Source organism: Podarcis erhardii, assembly GCF_964252035.2.
Source record: "Podarcis erhardii genome assembly, chromosome: 5".
Classification (NCBI taxonomy): Eukaryota; Metazoa; Chordata; class Lepidosauria; order Squamata; family Lacertidae; genus Podarcis; species Podarcis erhardii.
Genome location: NC_138509.1, coordinates 3,745,669 through 3,770,317, shown reverse-complemented (window position 1 = coordinate 3,770,317; position 24,649 = coordinate 3,745,669). Strand labels below are relative to the sequence as shown.

At 44.4% G+C, this 24,649-nt stretch overlaps 1 protein-coding gene and 1 long non-coding RNA gene across 6 annotated transcripts in view; one reads left to right on the top strand and one right to left on the bottom strand.

Moving 5' to 3' along the window:
* Positions 1 to 1,339: 1,339 nt before the first annotated feature.
* On the bottom strand, positions 1,340 to 16,128 carry LOC309341511. 3 transcript variants are annotated; one of them, XR_014156355.1, is made up of 4 exons: positions 16,091 to 16,128; positions 12,996 to 13,197; positions 10,901 to 10,976; positions 1,340 to 1,688 (listed from the first exon to the last, which is right to left on the bottom strand). It is a non-coding gene; the product is annotated as an uncharacterized lncRNA (long non-coding RNA). The 3 variants fall into 3 exon arrangements; XR_014156356.1 differs by lacking the exon at positions 16,091 to 16,128 and adding an exon at positions 14,261 to 14,508; XR_014156357.1 differs by lacking the exon at positions 16,091 to 16,128 and having other exon boundaries at positions 12,996 to 13,797.
* Positions 15,402 to 24,649, top strand: part of LOC309341479 (rho GTPase-activating protein 8-like) — a 45,225-nt gene continuing 35,977 nt past the window's right edge. For 2 of the 3 annotated variants that reach the window (XM_081861011.1, XM_081861009.1), the window contains exon 1: positions 15,402 to 15,421. The gene's annotated coding sequence lies outside the window, so the exon portion shown is untranslated. Of the gene's footprint in view, positions 15,422 to 16,221; positions 16,414 to 24,649 lie in introns of those variants that run through there. The other variant, XM_081861010.1, reaches the window with a different exon arrangement.

Genomic DNA, 24,649 nt, shown 5'->3' with positions numbered 1-24,649 from the left:
CGCAGGATCTTGCAAGACATTTTCATCTTGCGAAGCAAGCCCATAGGGAAATTCGTTTTGCGAAGTGCCTCCAAAACGGAAAACCCTTTCGTCTAGCGGGTTTTCCGTCTTGCAAGGCGTTTGTCTTGCGGGGCACCACTGTAATCCAAAGCAGCACAAACCCCTCCAACAACTCCCATCATTCCTGCCAATTAGTCATGCTGTCTGGGCTTATGGGAGTTGTAGTCCAACAACATCTGGAGGGCACAAGGTTGGGGGAGGTTGATTTAATTGCACAAATGGGAGGCATCAAATAATAGAACGTGTCTAAGTGTGTGAAGTATGGTTTAATTAGGATGTGGAGCATAAGAGCATCAGAATTGAGACACACGTCAGAGAAGGAGACAGGGAGGGAGACCCAGATGGGAGAAGGCTTTTCCCTAAACCAGATGTGGGGAATCTTTGGCCCTTCAGAAGTTGCTGAACTACAACTACAACTACAAGCACAGTCAATGTCTAAGGGTGATGGGATTCAGCATTGCTGGGGGACCCTCATGGTCCCTTCCAATTCTACTATTCTACTTGAAGGGCTGAGGGTTTTTTACACCCTGCCCTAAATGAATGTGAAAACCAAGATGGTCCCTCCCTCAGTGGTGCAACTAGGTAGACTTCATGGTCTTACAGGGATCACTTAAATCATAGCATCATCACACACAAAAATTGACTTTGCCTCTTCCATCCTGATGCTAATCACGTTAATGTATTAATCGGTTATATTTTGTACTAGAAAAGGGTAACATATATTTTAAAATAAAAATCATAAAAATGGGGGGGGGGAGGTTCAAAAGTGACTGTTTTGGCCTTTTTAAAAAAATACTTTGCACACTCAGATGCACACTTGCTTCTGGGAACCCCACCTTCTTTGCTTGTGGGCTTCCCAGAAGTGAGTGTAATAGGAATGCTGTTTGTCTCCATCACCTGATATTCAGAGGTACACTGCACTTAAACATAGAGGTTCTATCACTCCATTAATCTGACTAATTCTTTTTCAAGTAATCTAGGTTATTGTCAACAACACAAGCTGTGGATACAAATTTCGAAAGTTAAATATGCATTTCATGAATATGTGCTTTTTTTTCCTGTCCTGCATCTTCTTGCTAATCAGTTTCATTGGCCTGAAAACTGCCATTCTGGGTCTCTCCAACTTACCTTCCCGCCACAGACAAACTGTCCTTTAAGGCCATGGCAAATGTTCTCTTTTGAATATGTGATTCCTCTTTGCTTACTTTGACAGATGAACCAACACTGTCACAACCTGCCTGTTTCTACCCATCAATCTTCAATCCGCTATGCTGTTTTAAGCCTCTCCAAGAGGCAGCACATTGCTGCTAACCATATTGGCCACTGGAATGCACCATAGCGCCAAACAAAAGCAGCAACAGAAATGGTTGAGGCTATGTACGCATTAGCTGCTTTAAATACAGCAAGGTCGCTTTTCCGTGCTGCGTTTGAAGTCACATTTGCATGTTGCTGTACACACCAGAAAGGGGCACATCATAAAAAAGAAAGAAAAAGAAAGGGGCACATCACCTGCTTGGTTCCTCCACGCTTGCAACCCCTCCTCCAAACTGTCATGAAGATGTCATCTGTGCATGCACACAGGCAACAGCTGTCTCAAATGGAGCTTAACTGCGACTTGCGTTTTCTAACTGGATGGAAGCTGGTTTGAGGAAAAACACATCAAACAGCATTATTTATCAAGAAACTGCAGAATAGATATGAATTGTAGCTCATACCATGTGTATAAAGGATCAAGTGCCCATGGTGGGAGCGCACTGGAGCCAGAGTAAATGGTGTGTACACAACCTAAGACTCGGGACTCATGCACACTTCTGTTTTCCCCACCACTTTCTCCAAGGAAAACCCGTGGTTTAGCACTGAATTGACACAAACGGCAGCTGGGTTTCCTACTGATTGCCGTTCATTCCAGTTTGGTGCAAAAAGCAAATTTTCTGGGGGAAAGTGGCAAGGCAAAGGCAAAACCACTCAGACGCAGGCCACGAAAGCATGGGAGAAGTGGGTTTGTGGACAAGCCCTCAGACATGTAGAATTGTCTTGCCTAAAGGCAACTCAGAGAACTAGTTTATAGAATCAGCAGATCAAGAAGGCAGGCTTCTTTTCTGGACTGCCCCACTCTCAGCTCTCCCATCAGGGATGGCTCAATACATGTTAGCACCTGAGGTGAACCGTAGTATGCTCCCTGCCCCTGCCATGGAAGAAAGGGTGAGTGAAGATGGGAAACAAGGGGGGAATGAAGCTCAACATCGAGAACATGGTGAGGAATCAAAGGTCATCAGGGGCCAGATCTGAACCCTCCTGCGTGGGTGCAGAGCCCAGGAGACCCCAGAGGGCATTCCCTGCCTTTTCCTCCCTGGGTTGGGAGGAGACCAGCAGGGCCTCCGATCTGCAGGGAGCCTGCTGTAGAGACGGCATTGGGAGGGAGGCTGCCGAAGAAGCAGCGGATCTGGCCTCCAAGGAGTGTGCCACATCCATTGCTGCCACTGTGTGTGCATCTCACTGAGTGAAATTAAGCTCAACTTTCTCCCCAGCAAGTAAGTTTTCTACCAACAAGGTTTTGATGTGGGGGTACATTTAATAGCCTCTCCTGAAGCAGTACTGTCCAAAAAAGATTGGATTCTACTGGCTGTATAAATTATTCCAGAGTGCAAAAGGAGAGTGATCCAGCATATTTAGTGTAGCAGGTATTCTAAATGAGGCACGTTGAAGCAATCCCTCAGTCATTTCTACTAAGGGTGCTTCAATAGGTGATATTATATTGTAATGGGTTTTACGATCACATTTATGTGAATAGAGCTATCAGTGTGGGTGGCTTTAGGACAAAACCTGGCCAGATTCTGGCACTTAACAAATAACAGCCTGGGATATTTACATGATGTGTTTCCATGGAAGCTAATCATTAGATGATTGCTTTCATAGCCAGATCTTCACTGTATCTTCTGAATATGGCAAAACCAGACCTTTCCTGTTCCCTAGTTAAATACAGTCATACCTCAAGTTGAAGTTGCTTCAGGTTGAGCGCTTTCGGGTTGTGCTCCATGGCGACCCAGAAGTAACGGAACACGTTACTTCCGAGTTTTGCCGCTCGCGCATGCGCAGATAGTCAAAATGATGTCACGCACATGCGCGGAAGTGGCGAATCGCGACCCGTGCACGCGCAGATGCGGGTTGTGTTTGATTCTGGATGCGAACGGGGTTCCGGAACGGATCCCGTTCGTATCCAGAGGTACCACTGTATGCTGCAATCTTAAGGGTGTGTGACAGGAACAAGAGTGTTAGAATTCCTGCTCCATGACTGCAGTCACGGGATTTTTGTCTGTCACATGACGGTGTATGTTTTGACTCCACAAAGTGGGAAGTGACAGAGACAGGACGTTTGTGTTACTGTGTTCTGTGAAGTGGGACTATTGTTCTTTGTTCTTTCTCTTTGCTGTCTGAGGCTAGAGAGAGGGAGCCATGTTGCAGTGCTCTGTGTGTGTTTATATGTAAATAAAGTAGATTAGCCAAAATGCTGAGTTGCTGAGGTCTGTCACACAAGCTGCAAAGACTCTGCGGATCCCTAAGAGTGCTGGTGTCTGTTGGTATCGGTCGCTGTGATGTTCAGGCAGAAAAAGTTTTTGAAGCTCCCGGACGAAAGACCAGGAGGGAGAGAACATGCCAGTCGGGCATGTGTTTCTGCCAGGGTCCTACTCGAGAGTAGGCTGTGCTCCTGACAAAAAGTACAGTTTTGGAGAGAGAAGATGGCTGGGGATACCTGCAATCTGAAGTGGAACAGTAGATTAGGCTGTCTTTTGGTTTAAGTTTATGCTCAACTTGCCTATTTGTCAATAAAGTCATATTTTTACAAAATGCCATAAGCCTCCAGTGACCCCTTTCTAAAGGAAACCAAACCCAAGTGAAAGTTGCAACCGTGAAACCATTTGAAGTTGGTTGCGCATAGCAATACTGTCAGGAAGAAGCAATGCAAAAAGTGAGAGGAGGTGTGTAAAGCTGCACATGATTTTTGTGTCCTCTTCTGTCTTTGTCAGCAAACTATGTCTCATTGTACAGGCTGGATCCCTGGTGTACAGCTTCCTTTTGGATGAAACGAGTGTATATCAAAACATGACTGAGGAATAGCCTGGCTCAAGAATGGTCTGGGAGAGAACGATTGTCTAAGCATTTTATTAGCAAAATAGCATCCAGGAGTGTGCTGGCAGAAGGTGATCTCATGGGAAAGAAGGGTATATTGTGCTTTGCTTTCTTTCTTAGAGCGAATGTAATGCTGGAGAAGTATAAAAATTGAAGACTCCCTGGAGACTGAGCTATTTTATCTACAGCACAAAGATAGTGCAGGCAAGGTAATTGCAGCTGAACTGCCAGTGTCCCTCCTATACTGTGGTTCAGCCTGGGAAGTTCGTATTCAAAGCCAGCTCATTCTCTCCTGTAGCTGAAAGACCTGCCAGTGAACACAATAGTTTGTCCAATGAAAGTACCATCAAAAGATATTTCAGTTGGTGTGTTAAGTTAGTGGTGGCCTACTTGTTTGGCTTTTGGTTGTACTATAATTCTTCTGTGGTCTACTTGTATGTTTTGAATTTGCAAAGCAAGAGTGAATAATCAGGATTTCTCAGAGCTAAAGACACAATTATGAAGTGCTAAGAGATCCTGAGTATGTGTTCATACACAAGGCGTGCCTTCATTGATCCGACCAAGGTCTACTTAGTCCAACATTTTTTGCAAGAACCTTGGTTCTAGGTGGCCCATAGTTGTTCTTTATAACACTGTATTTCAAACTGCCGGCTCAATGAGGGGTCCTAGTGAAGATCTATCCCTTTGCAGGCCCACAAATCTCAGCCTAGCCCTGGATGTGAACCCAGAGCAGCCTTCCTCTTGCCTTCAACAGTGCTTAGTACACCTTCACTACTCTAATGCACACTTTCAGTTCAAGACACGGGGGGCTAATCTGTGTCCCTCCAGATATTGTTGAACTGTAGCTCCTGGTTTATGGCATTCATCAGCAGCTGGATTTAGGTGAGAGCCATTTTCAGGAAGGAATGGGGAATGGGGAGTCACAGCCCCACCTATGCCCCGAGAGGATGGCACACCCTGTGGCTGCAGTTACCACTCCCTCAATGCTCCTTTCTTGCTGCTACATTGTCAACCATGGGACCAGGTGGTATTCCTGACTGTGTCTGGTTTGGTCCAGCTTTCTCAAGCTGCTGGTTTATGGTTTATGATGAACATCAATCATTTCAAAAAGACAGGCTCTTCAGTGGGTTTTTGCAATTACAGTTGTGTGGCTAATATCTAACTCCCATGGTCCCAAACAAAGCTAATATATTGGCTTGATAAATAGTTCCTGTCCACATTTGCATTCTTGCATAAATAGCACAAGTTACTTCTCAACAGGGTGAACAGCACTTTGCTGGTGATAAATGAAGAAACTGCTCTAAATCAACAAGCAGACTGAATGGCATCCCAAAGCAGAGTTGGCAGCAAAGATAATGCTACAGTCATAACCTACTGTTCATTTTCATTCATGCTTGTTTCTCCTTCCACTGGGGACGTCTCGGGAAACGGTATGTTTGCCATCAAACAGCTATTCCCAGTTGGATATTTGAGAATTGGTACTTGTGGTTTAGGCAAACCACAAGTTTTGGATGTCATCCAGCTGCTGAGCACATCAAAGTGTAGCTAAGCATTTCCCACTGCCCTATCTACAGCAACCTGATGCCTTCCAGATGTTTTAGACTGCAACTTGCATTATTCCTGATCAGTGGCTATGCTAGCTGGGGCTGGTGGGAGCTGTCATCCAAAACATCTGGGAGCACCAGGTTGGAGAAGACTGGTTTATGGCACCTTCCACAGACTAAAACAAGTCCCATTTCCTGTCTACCATGGAATGCCACCAGGGGCGCTGACTTATAAAAAATATTGGGGGGGCCCATACCGGGGTCCTGCCCCGGGAAGTTTTCTAAATTTTAGATGAAAATTAGTGAGTTTTAAAGTTTTTTAAAAGTATTTTAGAGTCATATGATCAACATTAGAACCCCGAAAACTCAACTCTCTATAACTCCACACTCCAGGAAACTCGACAAGCCTGAAACACTTTTTGGCTTTGAAAAAAGAAACAAAACATAAACACGCACGGTATTTTTGTAAAAAGCTAATTTAATTTACAGTAACAATTATGCTTATAGACTATTACAGAGCAGTGAATATATAGCTCTGAAAAGACTGAAATGATATTTAAATAAATCCTAAACTATCATTAAAAGAATAAAACATAAAATATTGCTGTCGCACAGTAATAGCACTTTGATTAATAAGTGAAATAGCTAATTTAAGCTTACTTTGAATAAGGCTAAGGGTTCATTAAATAAAAATATCTCAAAGTTAATGCTTTAATACAGTTAATAAAGTTAATACAGTATGCCTAATACTGTATGTAAATACTGTAATACTGTATGTAAATAACAGGCTTTAATTGGGTCTTACACCCTAAAAATATTTAAGTATTTGAAAATAACTAATACAGTACTATAGTAATATAGAAATACAGTACTAAACTAGTACTAATATTTCGAAACTGAAAATTTAACATTCTGTATGTATTTAATTCTCTATTTTATAAAGATTTTTAATATTGCTCTAAATACCATTATTAGGGCTAGAGTGTCTTTAGAAAGGTGCAAATGTCGACCGTCTGACTGGATTACTGAATATGAAGTCGTTGATGACTGGTCGGATATCCAATTCATCCAAAACATCTTGATGGGCTTGAAGAACAGCCAAGTTGTTCAATCGCTTCTGTCCCATTGTTGATCGGCGATATGACTTCAGACGTCTAAGGGCGCTAAATGACCGTTCTGCTGTTGCTGTCGTGATTGGAACTACTTGGAGAAGCTTAATGCACTTCACTACTTCACATAACATTTCTCCAACTGCAGGCTCTTGTGTAATGTACTTTCTCACATCACGCATGTTTTTTAAGACCAGTTGTTTTTTATTAGCGATATCGGCTAACATATTCAAGTGTAAGCGCAGTCTCTCAATGTCTAGGTCATTTTTGAAAAACTCAGTTGATTTTTTCAAAATTTGTTTCACCTCTGTTTACTAAAAGCAAGCACTCTTGTGCAATGACCTGTGTGAATCCAGTTGATGCAAACCGCTCAGTAATGCAAGATTGCACCGTTTCACAAACTTCAATGTAAATAGCTTTGTAGTATTCCTTTGGGGTTTTGAAAGTGTGCAGTGAGCTGGCTTCGTTGTTTTCATACTTCTTTGGTATACGTCGATTCCGAGGAAGCGAAGGATCATCAACTTGTGAAGGTTTTTCTTTTAAACACAATTCCCAAAAATGTTCAAAACTATCACGCCTTCCATTCAATATACAAATCAAGCCCTCATATATTTTTTCCAGATCAGCAACACTTAGATGAGGGCATTGAATTTCTTCATTGACATCCTCTACTGGGTTCATTGCATGGCAATAAAGACGTAAAAAGAAATAAGTTTTGAATTGTAACATCGACTCAAGGTAGCCTGCACATTTGTAACCTGCCTCTGTTTTGTCCTCTGCAGAAAATGTTTCAAAAAACTCTAGAAGTTCTTCAAAGTTTTTCAATATTCTCAAGATACTAGAAGCTCGCATAGTCCATCAAGTCGGGCAAAGGGGTCGTAGACCAGCTTGGTCGTTGGCGCTCTCACAGCGTATGCTTCTGAAAAGTCCCATCCTTTTGTTGGATTCCCTTACGGTGTTTATTAAGTCCTTGGCTAAGGCCATAATATCCCTCATAGACGTAAGATGGCGGAGACTGTCTACAACTGCCAAGTTTAAACTGTGAGCAGTGCAGTGCACATAACGTGCTTTTGGTTGTATATCCAAAACTAACTTTTTTAGTCCTTTGAACTTGCCTCTCATATTCGAGGCACCATCATAGCACTGTCCTCTTAAGTTATCCATTAACAAATCAAGACGAGCAAATACGTCTTTTAAAATACTAAACAGAGTTTGTGATTCAGTGTTGGGGGTCTCGTATAAGCCAATAAAGTCTTTGTTGATAATTAAGGAATCATCGACTGTACGAAAACAAAATGACACTTGTTCGTGAATCGAAGAATCACTTGTTTCGTCAACCATAATAGAAAAATGTTCAGTCTTCTTGATTGAAGCCAATACTTTTCTCAACACAGACTTTCCTAGTAGATCAATGATCTCGTTTTGAATATTGTGGGACGTCCACTTATACCCCGAACGCCCTAACCAATCTTTTAACTCAGGTACATCATTCTTTCGGAGTTCCAACAATTGAAAAAAATTTGAGTTTACATCTTCGTGCCCTCTAATTGCTAGTCCTTGTCGGCATAAAAATTGCACGGTAGTAAAAATTGTCTCAAGAGCTAAACGGCCTTTCTTCATATCACTATCTAACTGTTCATTCAATTGGGAGGCCACACTTCGGTTAGTGATGGAATTTAGTTTCAGAACACCTTCTTTATGTGTAAACGTATTTTCATGAAGACGGAATTTTTCCAAAGCCTTTTCCCAGTTAGAAAACCCTACGGAAATAAATGCATCTTCTTTTTTTGAAGAAAATTGTAATAGATTTTTAGCATCTGCCTCTTTGCAGGTTTTGCAAAAAACTTTTTCGGTACATGCTTCATATTCTAGCCATGTATATTTGATCAACCAAGACTTCTGAAATGATCTTCCCTTACCGGATTGTCCAGGTTTCGGCTGTGAACGGTTCTCGCCTGAAGACGACGAAGCAATTGACGACACAATTATTGTCGGAGGTTGACTTGCAGTATCATCAACTTCCAAGCGCGCCTTTTTGGTAACAAATTTATCCATTGCAAACTTAATTCACAATACACTAAGAGACTAAAGTAAACGAATAAAATATAGTCATATAAAAGAGTCCACTAAACACTAAAGTCGGAACGCTAAACACGTCTGCAGCATGCACTGAACGAAACTATCCACACTGAATGACTGCGCCAGCAGGGCGTGGGCTTTATATAGCCGCGGCGTCGTAATGTCTCGAAGCGTCAAGGCGACGCGAGGTGGAGGATTCCAGGCGCTTCTGCTCCAGTCCTTTTGATGTCGCCGCGGCCGCAGCGCTGGCCCGCCAGACTTTACACGAAGGTTCGCGCACCGGGACAAATTCTAAGTGTGCCCGCAGCATAATATAACTAATAATTTTTACTGGGTTGCAAAATCTCCCATTTTGAAGTGTCTTTTCTCCCAAACTCAATGAATGTGTAAAAGAAACTCTCCTGAAGGGAGAGTAAACAGTCTGGAGGCTGGTATGCAGGCTGTGGGGAGAGAGAGAGAGAGAGAGAGAGAGAGAGAGAGAGAGAGAGACACCTTTGCTTTCAGATCAGCTTGGATCATTTTCATATTTTGTAAGATGCTAAGCCTATGATGGACATCGTATGAATATTTGGGACCTGTTTCATTTGATGTTTTCTGCTTTATTTCAATGAGTTCTGCCAGTAAAAGTTTGAATATTTTTATGGGTGTGGACAATGAGGAGCGTTTCTTATGCTTAATATCTGCAACACATTGAGTGCTCGTCCAGAAAAGTTGAGACTCACCCTCCAGTGCTATGCTCATGAGGCACTTTCCTTCTCGTTGCTTAGGACTTCGTAGCAGCGGGGGAACCGCCAAAAAAGCCCCTTTTGGCGCGCGGGAGGAGTGAGCCGCCCGCTTTCCCGCCCTCGCCGGCCTCCTGGGGCACACGCAGCGCTCGCGCCCTCCGCAGCCCGCCCAAACGTGTGCCAATGCTGGGCGACGCGCCCCTCCGGGAAGCGCGACGTAGGCGCCGCTCCTGCACCCAACGGCCTTTTCTGCAGGGCTTCTAGTGGCAAGCGAGTGTGCGCGCAGAAGGCGGCGCCTGAGGCGAGGTGGCGCGGGGCGGCGTCCTGCTCTCCCGCCCCGTTTCTGGGCTGCCTCCTCCGAGCCGGCAGGGTGACTTCCTGCTCTTAGTGCTCGGACGGGATTGGGGAAGCGCCTGCAGCGCGCCGCCGAGAGGGTGCAGCTTGCCGGGGCTTGAAGCGTTGCAAGGAGCCTGGGCTGGGGAGCGCGCAGCCTCGTCCCTTCCTTCCTATCCATCCGCGGGGCAAAAGAAGAGAGAGGGGAAAGTCCGCGCACCGGGACAAATTCTAAGTGTGCAATTTTCTTAAATTATTGGGGGGGCAGAGCCCCCCCAAACGAATTTTTGAGGGGGCTCGGGCCCCCTCAGGCCCCATGGAGTCGGCGCCTATGAATGCCACTTACATCCCTCTTGAAGATTTCCAGCATACATCCAGACCTTTTGTCAACTGCTGTCCATTCTATTCCCGCAGGGGTTGGGTTTTTTCCCCTAGCCGAGTAGCTCTTGTTACACAATGAGTAGTTGTCTGTTTAGTGCAATGGAATGGGACTACCACCCCTCTCTCTGGCAGGGTAGAGTATGCAGTTCCAACAGGCAGAAATTCAACAAATAAAGCTTTCCCCATCCCTGCATATCCCTGCAGGGAAATCTGCAGCTACTGAATTTCTGTCAGATGTGCAGCACTTTAGGGCACTAAACCTGCCAGAAACAAAAGGTGACAACCTTAGCGAAAGGCATAATTTCCTCATAAGTGTGTGAGATTTGCAGCTCTGCACTTTCTTTAACAACCACCCACAATTCTTGGTATGTATACTTGTGTTTGGCACAAGTTCCTAGGCATGTGGAGGGAAATTCAATGAGCTTGCTTTGCTGAGACCAGCAGATTATTTCTGGCTGGTCACAAAGCCAATTTGTTGTGATTGCAGTTCCTATTAACAGCCTGGACTACTCAAGTGTATATCAATCAGCCCATCAATTACCAGCTTGCTTTCACTGACTCCTAGGTTCTGTTAGTCTTTTCATCTGTTTGTCAGTTTTTCTGTTCAGCATTCATCGCTGCAATGAGGATAGTAAAAAAAACAGTCTACAGAACAGTGTTTAAACTCAATAAGCAGCACTTAAAGTAATTTTGGTTTCCAACTACACCTTGGAATTTGACAGAATGCATATCAAGACAGCATAAACCTTAACCTAACTCTTGGGGTTAAATTTCTGTGTCTATCAAAACACCGCCTGCGCTGTAAGTGACTAGACTTGTTTACATTGCATGGGAAGATAAATGCTGTGACTCTTAAAATGATTGGTCGCTGTAGCATTATAGCAAGGCCTATATAGCTCACAGCTGGTCACATTTGGATGATTGCAGCATTTATGATGATCTGCACATATGAATGGGCTGTCATAGATATTACATCACAGATAGAACTTTTGTATGGCCTCATCTTGCCCATATTAAGTGATATGCATGCATATGGAAATCAGGCCATAATGTTTTGGATATGTGGCAATGCAGCAAGAAATGTAATTGATCAGTACTTTAAGTTTAAATGGTGATGGTTTTTATTAAAAACATGTACCAGTACCTTTCCACTTAGAAATGGAGTGCTTCATTTATTGTTGCAAGGTGACAAACAAAGAATTGAGTGGGGTTTCTAGTCTGCTTTGGGGCTCACATATTAAGCACATATTTCAGCATGAACTATAGGAAACCTCATCCACATTACAAGAAGTTATAATATAATTCTGTCTTGTTTATTTAAGTGAAGTTAAAAGAACTTAATTCTAATTTCCATAGGTGAAGAGTGTTCTAGAAGCATGTAGTGTTTTATTGTAGAATCTATTTATTTAGAAAAAAATACATGCAGAATAGGAGAGAAACATGTACCCACATATGAAGCAAAGAGGAGGAAAAGACTGTGGCTTCCAAGAGCAGAGAAGTTCTGGAAGACGATATGTGCCTGATATGTGCCCCTGCCCTTTCTTTTCTGAATAACTCCTGGATGGGCACCCAGAGGCAGCATCCAGGGCTCCTCCTTGCCCTGTGCCACGCATCACTCCTGGTCATGCTTGAGCCACATCCCTCAGTAGTATGACTCTGATAAAATGTGCCCATTTTAATTAACGTTGGATGCTATGTTTCATCTCTTGCATGATGATTAGTTGAAGCAAAGCTTTGAACAGGATGGAATTTCACTTGCAAATCTGTTCTCAAAAGATGTTTCCCCTCTTGAAATGAAGCCTGATTGACAACAGCAAAAGAACTTGAGCCACTGAACTATTACATCTTGGATATGAGGGAGGTTTGTTTGTTTTTTGGGGGGTGGGGGAGTTGGTGGGGGGGGTCCTCAATGAAATAAATGTCCTCAGTATGTAAATGCACAGGAAGGGAGGCAATGTTCTTATGCTTATTTACAGCAAATTTGACAGGCAGAAAACATTGACCGGGCAAAAATAATAATTAGCCATTTTCCTTCATAGTTAAGTCAAAAGCTGATAGTTATGAAGGTTGCACAAAATGCTTGACTTTAGATGTCCCCCACTTCTCCATCAGTGGTTACACATAAGAAATGGTTTCTTAACGATGTCTGGTTTCATTAGAACGGTAGCTAAAAACATTGTTTTAATTGACACGTAGCACATCCTAGGAAAATAACAGAGAAAACTCCCTAACCAGTCAATTACCATATAAATAGGAATGCATAGATCATCCCTCGTATCAGCATCTTGCTTTTTGGTTGATGAAAATATGTTAATGGGCAAATGCAGCTTTTCATTTGAATAATGACTTAATGCTTCTGTGAATTTCAGATTGTGGATTAAGCCCTTTCTGTGAAAAGTTTTAATATTTTTCCTATAGTTCACCAGCTGCCTTTGCTCAAGGAGGAAAAAAAGCCCCTGCATTTGGGGATCTTCAAACAACAACACGTGCCAGGATTCTGGGATGTGTGTGTGTTTGTGTGTGGTGTGTGTGTGTGTGTGTGCACGCCTGCCTGTGAGCCCATGCAGAAGTCTATTTAGGGAAAGGAAAAATATGAGCATTCTGTGTTTATCTTTTCTTTCAGAAAGGATACTTACTGTTTGATGGGCCAGCAGGAAAGATGAACAGCATTGCATTTGACGGCTGCAATCAGTTTCTTTTATCACTCCTTGCAGGCCTTCTTGGATCCTCGCCATTTCCCCAACCAGCTGGACAGGAACCTTTGCTCATTTACATGACGTGCTTAAGATTTTATATGATCATAGAGAGGAGAAAGACCAGTTTCTCTCTGTAGCTTAACTGTGTGCAAAGAATGAGATATGAGGCAAAGTTAATTAAACATCATTGGTATTTTCATGCACAAGTCCCATGAAATGAGCCCAGCAGTGACCCAAAGAGCAATGAACTGTTGTCACTTGCTGGCCTGGCCAAATCATGAGATAAGTTGAAGGTCCTGCCTTAGTCAGCACAATGATTTTTTATTTTTATTTTTTTGCAGCGGGCAGGGGTTGGCTTTGGGCTACATTGATCAGCATAGATTGCTGATGGGTTACTGTCTTGTTATTGCTTACCCTATTCTTTCCCATAAAACCTATTTTGAGAACACAACATAGATTTATCTTCTCATGTTGCTCATCTGAGGGAATTAAAGCAAATGAAGCTGCAAAGTTTTAGAGGAACTCAGAATTCTCCTCAGGGTATGTAATAGGTAAGAGGGTCTTGGCGGGGGGGGGGGGGGAATAAGCTTGTGACAAAAGAGACATCACACTCTGGGCATAATTGGGCTGCTTTTCCTTTTTAAAGTTTAGCTACTGCAGAATTTTCTTCTTGAGTAAATCTAGTAAAATGTAACTTCATAAACATTTCTGTTTATGAAGCAAAAAGGCAGCACTCAGTCAATAGAAAATGTCATTTTATCCTCACAACGTCCGTCCCAGTGAGGCACATTCAGCTGGGAGGTGTCAACTCATCGAAGGTCACATATGGCTGGGTTTTTAGTGCTTCATGAACCTGCACTTGTTTCTGCCTTAATGTATTTGTTGCGTTAAACTTCACTGTGATATTATGAAGATATAAAATGGTATTAAATAAATAAACTAAAGCATGAATGTGACAAACATGTGGCTTCGCTGCGCCTTGCTATCCAATGTACACTCATGGGCAGAGTCCAACAAGCACTTTATCACTTGATGGTGCTAGTGGGCATGGGTGGAGACAATTTGCTTGAATTCTCCTTCATGGGCCTGCCTGGAGAGCTGGCTGTGACAAAGCATAAGAATCACCATATGTTTAAGTGTTTTGTTATCATGCACGCAGCTAGGGGATTTTTCAAAATGGTGGATTATATATGGCAAATTCTTACCCCTGTGCATTTCATACACCCTTTTGCTAGACTTTTCTCAGCTGAAAAAAAACCACACACAGCAGAATAAGTTCTAAAAAATGTCACAGCTTATTTGATTTATTCTGTTTCAAGACACCTCTTGGGGTAAAACTCCCTCTCTGGAGAGTCATACTTTCCCTCTTTGCCAGCCACCCCAACAGAGTAAATTACACTGTACAATTCTTACAGGCCCAAGGCTGAAACTTTGCTCAAAGCCTGGTTCTTTGATGCTGGTATGCATGTGGCTGCGCAGAGGCCATTTTTCTTCCAGCAAAACATGTTAAACATGTCCCTTCCTGTGAGGGGTCAGCTGGTGCACCTGTGATAAACTTCATTCTGATATTAAGAACATGCTAATCATACATAGTGCCCCCTTAATCTTAGTTCATCAGACCCATCTCCAATGTATCCTGTAACAGCTCCCCCCCCCTCCATCCCCTCCCTGAAACACAACTGTTGATACAGGAAAAAGAAACTGACCCTTTTAGAAAAGGCATCATGGTGAACTGCGGTGGCTGAGTACCTAACAACCTGGAACCAAAACAGTCCCGCCTAAAAACAAGGCAGCATTTCTTACATAATAATCCAGGCATAGGCAAACTCGGCCCTCCAGATGTTTTGGGACTACAACTCCCATCATCCCTAGCTAACAGGACCAGTGGTCAGGGATGATGGGAATTGTAGTCTCAGAAGAAAAAAAAAACATTGCGAGTCAGAAGTATAGTAACTTGTAAATTCTGCTGTCCCCAAAGGAGCCTGGCCAGGACCAAGGAGCGCGCAGGACATGAGGGGTATTGGGGGGGGGGGAAGAGCCCCCAGCAGCTTCTAGCTGGTCGCGAGTCCCATGGCGCCTCTCCTCCAGGGCAGGGACAGGGCTTTGCGGCGAGGGGGGCCAGGAGGCCGCGGCCCCTCGGGGGCTCCCCCGTGAGGAGGTGCGAAGGAGGCCCCCTTTCTCTCGGCGCTGCTGGGCCTCCCCCCCGGAAGGGCCTTTCCCGGCCGGGGGCGGCGAGGCTGCTTCCTGCTGCCCGAGGGGCGAGGCCCGTCCCAGCCGGGTCCTGCAGCCCGGGAGGCCGGCCAGGCAGGTCCCACAGGCGGAAGGAGCAGCGCCCGAGGAAGGAGGCGCGGAGCCGGAGACGCCAGGTGAGCAGGGAGGGTGGCCTCTGCCGCGCGCCCCCAAAGCGGGGAGAGGAGCCAGGGAGGAAGGTGGGCGAGCGGAGCCTGGACGGAGGACCTTCCCGCCCCAAGTCCCCGGAGGCCGGGGAGGAAGGCCCACGGAGGCTTCGGGACCTGAACTGGGTGGTGGTTCCAGTTACAGATAGGTAGCCGTGTTGGTCTGCCATAGTCAAAACAAAACAAGTTCCTTCCAGTAGCACCTTAAAGACCAACTAAGTCAGTTCTTGGTATGAAGCTTTCGTGTGCATGCACACTTCTTCAGATACACATTGTTTTGTTTTGGGTGGTGGTGGTTTGCGGGGGTCGCCGCCTTGCCCCCCACGTCTTGGGAGCAGCAGCGCTGCAATTGCTAAGGAATCTGTGCTTCTGGGTTGAGCCCCTCCTCCAATATTCTTGGAAAGGCTTTTCCAGAACCCGGGATGCGCCCTGGGAATTGCTGCGCGCACGAGCGAGGGGGATCAGCTCCGCTCTTCCTAGAGAACCACAGAATCGTAGAATTGGAACCCACTACTAGTCCAACCCACTTCAAGGCAGGAATCTCAACTAGATCATCCAAACACAGATGGCCATTGCACCTCCAAGGAGGCTGACTGCTTAGAGTAGATCCATTGGAATAAAATAAGAGTTATGACTAACTTGAACCCAGTTGATGCCGGTGTGTCTCTTCTCAAGTCAACCAGGGCGGCTACAGACTGCTCTCCATTCCTTCTGGCAAACATCTGACCCTCTGGAATCTCCTTCAGGATAACCTGAGCTTCAAGTGGGAGAAAGTCACACTAAAGTCAACGGGTCTTACTGCTTAGTTAACTTTTATATGACTAGCCCATGAGGCTGTCATCCTGTAGGCCTCTGCTTCAGAATAAGCCCTGTTGAACTCACTTGGGAGTTATTCCAGAGTAAGCAGCCCTCAAGGTACTCAGAAGCAAGGTGCATCAAAGTTAATGGCACTTCACTTCCAGGTAACTACTAATCAGGGCTGTAAGACTGCAAATTTATTCTTTGGTTGTGGTAAACTGCAAAGTGGTGTTTCCCTCAGTGTCTGAATTTGTCTGTAATGCAAGTTTACTTAGAAGCAAGTCCCACTGAGTTCAACATGACTTACTTCCAAATTTACTTGCAAATAAGTCCCACTGACCTGCAAGATTTCTGTCTAAATATGTTCAGTTTGTGCTGTAAGGTTGTAAACCTATACATACTTACTTGGAAGTTGGATCCTTTGATAATCAGATTCGTGTCCATTTTAGAGGGCCTGGATGGAAAGGAGAACAGGGCTTCCTATACACTTACTGGTGGTGTGAATGAGAAAAATTCAACAGAGGTGGTGTTTGTCAGACCTGCATGATACACAGAAGTGTCAAAACAAAATAAAAAAATTCCTTCCAGTAGCACCTTAAAGACCAACTGAGTTAGTTCTAGGTATGAGCTTTCGTGTGCATGCACACTTCATACCTAGAACTAACTCAGTTGGTCTTTAAGGTGCTACTAGAAGGAATTTTTTTATTTTGTTTTGACCATGGCAGACCAACACGGCTACCTATCTGTACACAGAAGTGTGTATCTGAAGAAGTGTGCATGCACACGAAAGCTCATACCAAGAACTGACTTAGTTGGTCTTTAAGGTGCTACTGGAAGGAATTTGTTTTACTTTGAAAGGTAATACTTTGTCCTCCTGTAACAAGGCCTATAAACACTGAACAGCCTACTCAATTTAGCTTTAGGTGAGATATAGCTGAATATAGCATAGGAGTGTTGTACCTGCTTCTCTCCCAGGAAAAGCAGCAGCTCAGGGGGGTGCTTTTACTGTGCTATAGGTAAAGAAGGTTAAACCCTTCCTTCTTGCCTGCCATGGTCCCAGTCTGGGTTATCCCCGGGCTATTGTTTTCAAAGTAAAAACAAGACATCTGAGTGCATACACATATTTATCATTTACCTTGGCACTGAGAAAATAATTATATGTTACTTGATCAAATACAACAACAACAACAACAATAACAACAACAACAACAACAGCAATCTTTATTACGGTCCAGAGACCCAACAAATCGTTACAAAGCAATACACAATTCATACAGCCTACCTCCAGGTTAAACAAGCATTTTGTTCAGAATATAGGGATCATTGGTTCTTGCAACCACCAATAAAAACTTGGCCGCTGCTAATGTTCTAGCATTTGTCTGGTCTTCCAATAGGAACCTGACATAGTGAGCCTCTGATTTTCCCGGGAAAGGTACCAGCAAGGGTATTATCAGTTCAGCCCTGGCTTGCTCATAATTTGCACAGTGCAACAAAATATGTTTTATGGAATCGATGTCTTGAGCACACGAGCAAAGTCTGTCCTGGTAGGGAACTCCTCTCAACCTGCCATCCAACACTGCAGAAGGAAAGACGTTTAGTCTGGCTTTGGTGAAAAGCCTTTGATAGTTTGGTACTGTCAGGTTTTTTATGTAAGATGTTAACTTAAAGACATGCCCATATTGTACTCCAACTGCCAGCGGACTACAGACTGCGTGTGATTGAGATCGCAAGTCACTGTGTGCATTATCCCATAATCTTTGCTTTAACATCTTTTGGACGCCTTCATAACCCAGGTAATACAGTTGGGGGAGTGACGGACCAATAGAGATGGCTTTTTTAGCCATGGTTTTCTGCCATTTGCTGACAAATTCCTCATTGGTCAGGTGTTGGTACAAACCCTTCCCTAGATCAAACACTGAAATCCTGAGCCAATGTTTTAGGGCAGCACACCACGCTTTAGTTGAAATTGGGCATTCACCAGCTTCTAACAGAAGTATGGAGTTGGGGACACAGTTGGGTACCTGGAGCAGGGATTGTAGAAATTTTGCCTGAAAGCCATCTAGCTTTGGCAGGTCGCCATTATGCCAGACATTTGCAGCGTACAGGAGTTGGGAAACAGGTTTTGCGTTGAAAACCCTTAAGGCTGCTGGAACATATTTGCTGCCCTTTGTGAAAAAGAATCTGAGTATGGCTAGCTTTGTGATCTCCAACTTTTGAAGGGAGGTTTGCCAGTGGTGCTTCCAAGATCCTGTATGATGGAGTGTGAGCCCTAGATAACTGAAGTATTTGATCTGTTCAAGGTTATGGCCATCCAGCACCCATTTAGACCGGGAGAAGCTTCTTTCGAAAACTAAAATTTTAGCTTTTTCATAATTAATGGAGCAAATAAGGTATTCTCAAACCTTCAGCTCCTGTACTGTGTAAGATGAAGGAGAGGGAAGGAGTGACAGTGGGAGGTATGTGCACATCAGACAACTGCAAGGGCGGGGTGGGTATTTGCATAGGAAATGCAAGGGGGGTGTGCAAGGGATGTGCTTAACCTCTAACCATGTATGCTGATTCCACACACACACACACACACACACACACACACACACACACCCTCTCTACCTGTCCAGCAGGATTTCCTCCAAGGACTTGGAAAGAAAGCAGATTAAAAATGTCCTTGGGTAGCTGACACCCCAGAGGAGATTTGGAGGGCAAGTACCCTCCTGCTCTCTCCTCATGCTTATGAGCAAGCGGGAAGACCCTTATTTTGTACCCTTCAGTTTTACTAAAAGAATGGCTCCACTGTGTTTGCGTTTTCTTCCCTGTTCTCTGCAACACAACAGCTTTACATGGTGCCTGTGTGGTGCTGACAAACATTTCCTGCTTTTTGACTGAACAGCCGGTTGAAGTTTCATTGTGTTTGTTATCTCATTAAAACTAGATTCCTACACATACTTGAAGTCCTGTTAAGATCAGTACCAGTTTCTTCTTGGTTAGGGTTGGGTTGTGTGTTTCTGCTTCAGTTCACTTCTTCCATTTTGGTACAGTACTTAAATTTTCTATCTGCATAGCTTGGTGAAGGTCATAGGAAACCCAGAGGAAACACTGTGACTTTGCACACTGGCTCTCTTTGGTTCCTTTCCTGAGCAGGCAAGCTGCATGAAGGTCTTTCCACAATTTTAGAATCATTTTACCATTTTAAACAGCACTTGATTGAAATAAAGGTAAGGGTCTCGATCTAGCTGTAGTCACACTATGTTGTGGGTAATTTGTAGCCCTGGACCAAGGTGCCTGTTCCCACCCACATGTAATTCATCTCATAGGGTGCACTGGGAACTGGGTGAACCTCTCCATGTCCTTGTTGATGTGGGAATCTGCATTGTTTCAATGTGCCGATTGCCATTGTTGTCTCATTTGCTCTGTGCTTCTTTGCTGCTATTGTGTGCTATGCTTAAGAAACTCGAGCCTGTGTTATTTAATATATTGATATTCTTTATGAAGAGCTAATTTATTTGAGCTGAATGATTCCCTGTGGATCATTCTTGCAGTTAAAAATATGTAGTTACTACACTCCAGACTGTTGTCCACTAGCTTGCCAGCTTAATTCAATTAAAGCTGCCATCTTAAAATATATTTCAGTCTAAGATCCAAAGCATTATACTCTTGGGATATAATCTCTGCTTGAGTGTGGATTTAGCCTAACATAATTCTTTGTTGTTGCTTCCTTTTACAGTTAGTTAATTTAATAGAAAGCAGATTTCATAAAACGGTTGATCATTAATGTTTATTGTGATTAACAGCTAATCATCCTTACCCAATAAACACGTGCACTGCTTCGAGCAAATATAAGATTTTGCTGTCTGTTTTATGCCAAGCTCTGGCTGTAATCCAGCCACCATTTAGACTTATTTAAGAGCCCATTCACATGACCCAAAAACTTAGTGAAATAAAAATAAAAGTGGCACTGATACTTGGTCTTGTGACCAGGAGGGATCACCTTTCAGAAGTGTGAAGAGGCAACTGTTTTTATCCACAACTCTGCAGACTCAAACTAGAATAGAGCAGGCTGGGTAGTACCAGTAACTACTATCCTGGTTGCCTGTGGCAAATAAAATTGCTTCTAGATGACAAGGCAGAGATGGTTTTGAAAGTTGCTGGAGTGTCTGTGTGCCAAAAATGACCAGTACACTGATAACTTTTGTGAGCTGAACTAGATTCATAGAGTTGCAAAGGACCTCAAGGGACGTCTTATCTAATCCTCTGCGGTGCAGGAATCCCATCCAATTTGAAATGATTCTGGACCCTGCTTAGCTTTGCAAAGGTGCTAGCATTTTATTGCTGCACCATTAAGAGACAGATGACAACATGACAGAACAACTGAAATGGTAGCCTGCAGCTCTCTTACTTTTCAAAGTGCATCAGAGGGTAAAGTAGGAGGAGTCTCCCATCTGAACCAGGGAGTAAACAGTTGATAGAATGAGTTGCCTAACACTTTCCCCAACTCCTTTCTCTCCCTCACCTCCCCCCCCCCCCCCATTATTAGGATGCTTTGAGGAGCCCTTGGGAGAGTTAATGCCATCACCTTGGTCTTCCCTGAAAATCTTTGAACTGTCGTTTTTCTCTATGAAGACCACTTCACATATTCCATTTTAATACAATACATGGTTTATTTTATTATTTATTTACTCTATTTATATAAGACTGCTCAGTACTATTGTTTTCTGTGTGGTCCACATAAACTAATATTATAAAATCACAGTTTGTAGCATAAAAGACTTTATGTCAGCAGAAATGAGGAATAAGAACAAATAATAAAAAAGTATATAGCCTGTGAGCAGTGACTAAATTTGGTGGTTTTTTTAATTGGCTGTTCCTATTGGTCATTTGTTGTGATACCATGATGCCGTCCCCCAATCTTTCCATTTTAAACTTTGGAATAATAGTAATAACAACAACAACAATAATATGACATGACTTCAGCAGGGGTCAGCAAATTTTTTCTGCAGGGGGCTGGTCCACTGTCCCTCAGACCTTGTGGGCGGGGCCGGACTTTATTTTTGAAAAAAAATAATGAACGAATTCCTATGCCCCACAAATAACCCAGAGGTGCATTTTCAATACAAGCACACATTCTACTCATGTCAAAACACCAGGCAGGCCCCACAAAGAACCCAGAGATGCATTTTAAGTAAAATCACACATTCTACTCAGGTAAAAACACGCTGATTCCCGGACCATCCGTGGGCCGGATTGAGAAGCCAATTGGGCTGGATCCGGCCCCTGGGCCTTAGTTTGCCTACCCATGCTTTAGAATGTGCTTGCATTGGGACACTGTTGCATTAGCTTCACACTCTTACAGTATGTGTCCTCTACCTCAAGCATTAAGGAAAATGTGTCTCTAGGTGTACACCATCCTGGAGGGATATTAATGTAACTTTAAGAAGCTCTTGTTTCAGCGTAGAATAATTTAGAAAGCATTTCAGGATGGTGTCTGTAACTGCTTGAGTTTAAACTCTGAAATATCAATGCCCAAGCTAGATTTCTTCCTTGGCTCTGGATAGTATATATTTCTTGAAAATAAAAGAACATTCTCTCTCTCTCTCTCTCTCTCTCTCTCCTCAAATGTTGAATGAATGAGACTGGGAGAAAATTGGTTTCCAAAATATCTGCTCTGTCTGATCAGTGTGTAACCTGGAATGATAGCACACAAAAGCTCCTCTGTCTTGCTTTCATCCTGACTTTCCCAAGGCTGCATCTCAGTCCATCTCAGAAATTAACCTTTCTGTGTTCCCCTCTCTGTCCTGTATCTTATCACCAAAAGCCAAAGCTTAGAATCCACAAAATATCTAACATGATGCTTTTAAAGAACATAATTTTTTTTTTTTTAAAAAAAAGGAAAGAAACCTGCTATCTTTCTCTGGTGTAATGTGAAATTTCTGCTTTTAAAATAATAATAAAGGGTCCTCAAAAGTCAAAGATAAGCACTTAAATCTCACTGATTTCAATAGAAGAAATGTAAGCATATAGTTAACTCTACATTTAAATCAATAGGACCTTGAAGCAATTGGTACATATGCCTTCAAAACCTGGTGTCCTCCAGATGTTGAACTATAGCTGCCATCAGCCCCACCCAGAGGGAAAGTAACCAGCCTCCAAGGGGAGGGTGTATCAGAGGACTGAGGAGGCTACACCTTGCTCTGTCCCCTGGGATCCATGCCTAACCCACACCTGGCATCAGGGCATGGGCATGGGGCAGCAGAACCAACATAGTTAGTTATTTCTATTTTACTTGATCTGGGGGAGGGGAGTTGCCCCCTGCCCCCCCCCTTGACTACGCCTATGCATCAGCGGTATAATGTGGGTTTCTGGCTGCCAGGGTGGGGCAAGTGTTGGCAGCTGGGGTAGAGGCACACACTGGGCAGCCACATTGGCATTGGCGGCTGCCCTGCTCCTTCCTCTCTTCCTCCTCAACTTGTCCCACCCCACCCTGGCGGTGTCTCGTGGCCAATGAATGGCACTGCCACATGGACAATGAGGCAGCTTGAGCCCCTAGCAGGAGAGGGTCGGCAGCGAGCAGGGCTGCACGAGTTATGGGGTCTCTCCTTGCTTCCCTCTACTCCATGGGACTAGGAGCACCTGCCATGCAGAGTGGTGAATGGCCAGGAGAAGCACCCTGCCAGCTTCTTGCTGCCCGCTGCCATCTGCCTCTTTTTTTGATCCAAGCTCCCACCCCGCAAGAACCAACTGGGCACCAGGCAGCCTCCCACTCTCCCCCTATTTCTCCCTGCCTGCTCCCTTCTACTCAGGAGAACCTTCTCTTAGGGTCCCTTCTTTGCCCCCCTGACTGACTTTCTCTCTCTCTCTCTCTCTCTCTCTCTCTCTCCTCCCTTTCCCACACAGCCTGGGGAGCCCCGGTGCCTGCTGACCTGAGGGGGTGACTGGCTGGTGGCGCCAGGGGAGGGATGATGAATGATGCGCAAAAGGGCTCTGGCGCGGAGGATGGTGCAGGGGTGCGGAGTTGCAGAGCTGCCCCTTCTCTGCTCCCTCAGCGTGTCCTGAGAATATGGCAGGAGTCTGCATAAAATGGCGGTCACTTGAGCTCTCCCTCCCTCCCTCTCAACTGGCCCAGGGGTACGCGTCCCTTTGCTGACCCCAAGGAGAAAGAAGCACGGTGCCAGCCTCAAAGGCTCAGGCGTGGCTTGGTTCCCCGCAGCTCCAGCCTCGATGAGGAAGCCTGTCATGGGGGCACCTGGTTGCACACCTCAGAAACTTGAGGGAACAGTGGGTGGGCCAGTGTGGAGGACTCCCTGGTCCTGATTGGGGCAACTGCCCCTGAAGGACCAGGTGCTCAGCCTGGGAGTCATTTTGGACTCACAGCTGTCCATGGAAGCACAGGTCAATTCCGTGTCCAGGGCAGCTGTCTACCAGTTCTATCTGGTTCGCAGGCTGAGACCCTACCTGCCTGTGCTCTGTGTCGCCAGAGTGGTTCATGCTCTGGTTATCTCCCGCTTGGACTACTGCAATGCGCTCTGCATGGGGCTACCTTTGAAGGTGACCCAGAAACTACAACTAAGCCGGAATTGGTGACTGAGCACCGCTGGGACCATATAACAGGATCTTCACTGGCTCCCAGTATGTTTCCAAGCACAATTTAAAATGCTGGTGCTGACCTTTAACACCCCAAACGGCTTTGGCCCTGCATACCTAAAGGAGCATGTCATTGAGCCCAGACTCTGAGGTCCAGCTCCGAGAGCCTTCTGGGTGTTCCCTCAGTGTGAGAAGTGAGGTTACAGGGACGACTGATGCCAGAGCTCCCGTGCCAGCGAGGCAAGTGTCACAGAGGTTTCCATGGGGCAGAGAGAAACCTCCCAGAGCTGTCTTTCTCTCTTCTCTGCCTAACCTTTGAGTGGGAGATCTAGAGCACTGGTGTCCAAACTTTTTTCAAAGAGGGCCAGATTTGCTGAAGTGAAAGGGGCTGACCCAAGTTGTTAACCTTTTTTTAGGATTGAAGTTGTTGAACTTTTTTAGGATTGATGTTGTTGAGATATTTTTTGGATTTTTCCTCAGGAAATAAGCTGGCACGGGGGCCAGAGGATCACAGCATGGGAAACCTAGACATTAATTAGAGAATTCATAAAAATGATATGCAAGCTCTTTTGCTCTCTCCCAACTGTTACTGGCTGCATTTTACTTTTCTTGGTACCCTATAGTAAGCATGCAGGTTTAATTTAATATTGATATTTTTATCTTTTAAAAAAAGTTCTCTGAAACTTTAGCTTCTCTCAAGATGTTAAAGAATGCAAAATGTACTTTGCATATTAAAGTAGCCTGATATTTCATGTTGCATCTCAGAAGAAACAAAGAGTTATTGGTGGAGGGCAGATGCGTGTGGAGATAGGGATCTTCCTCCCT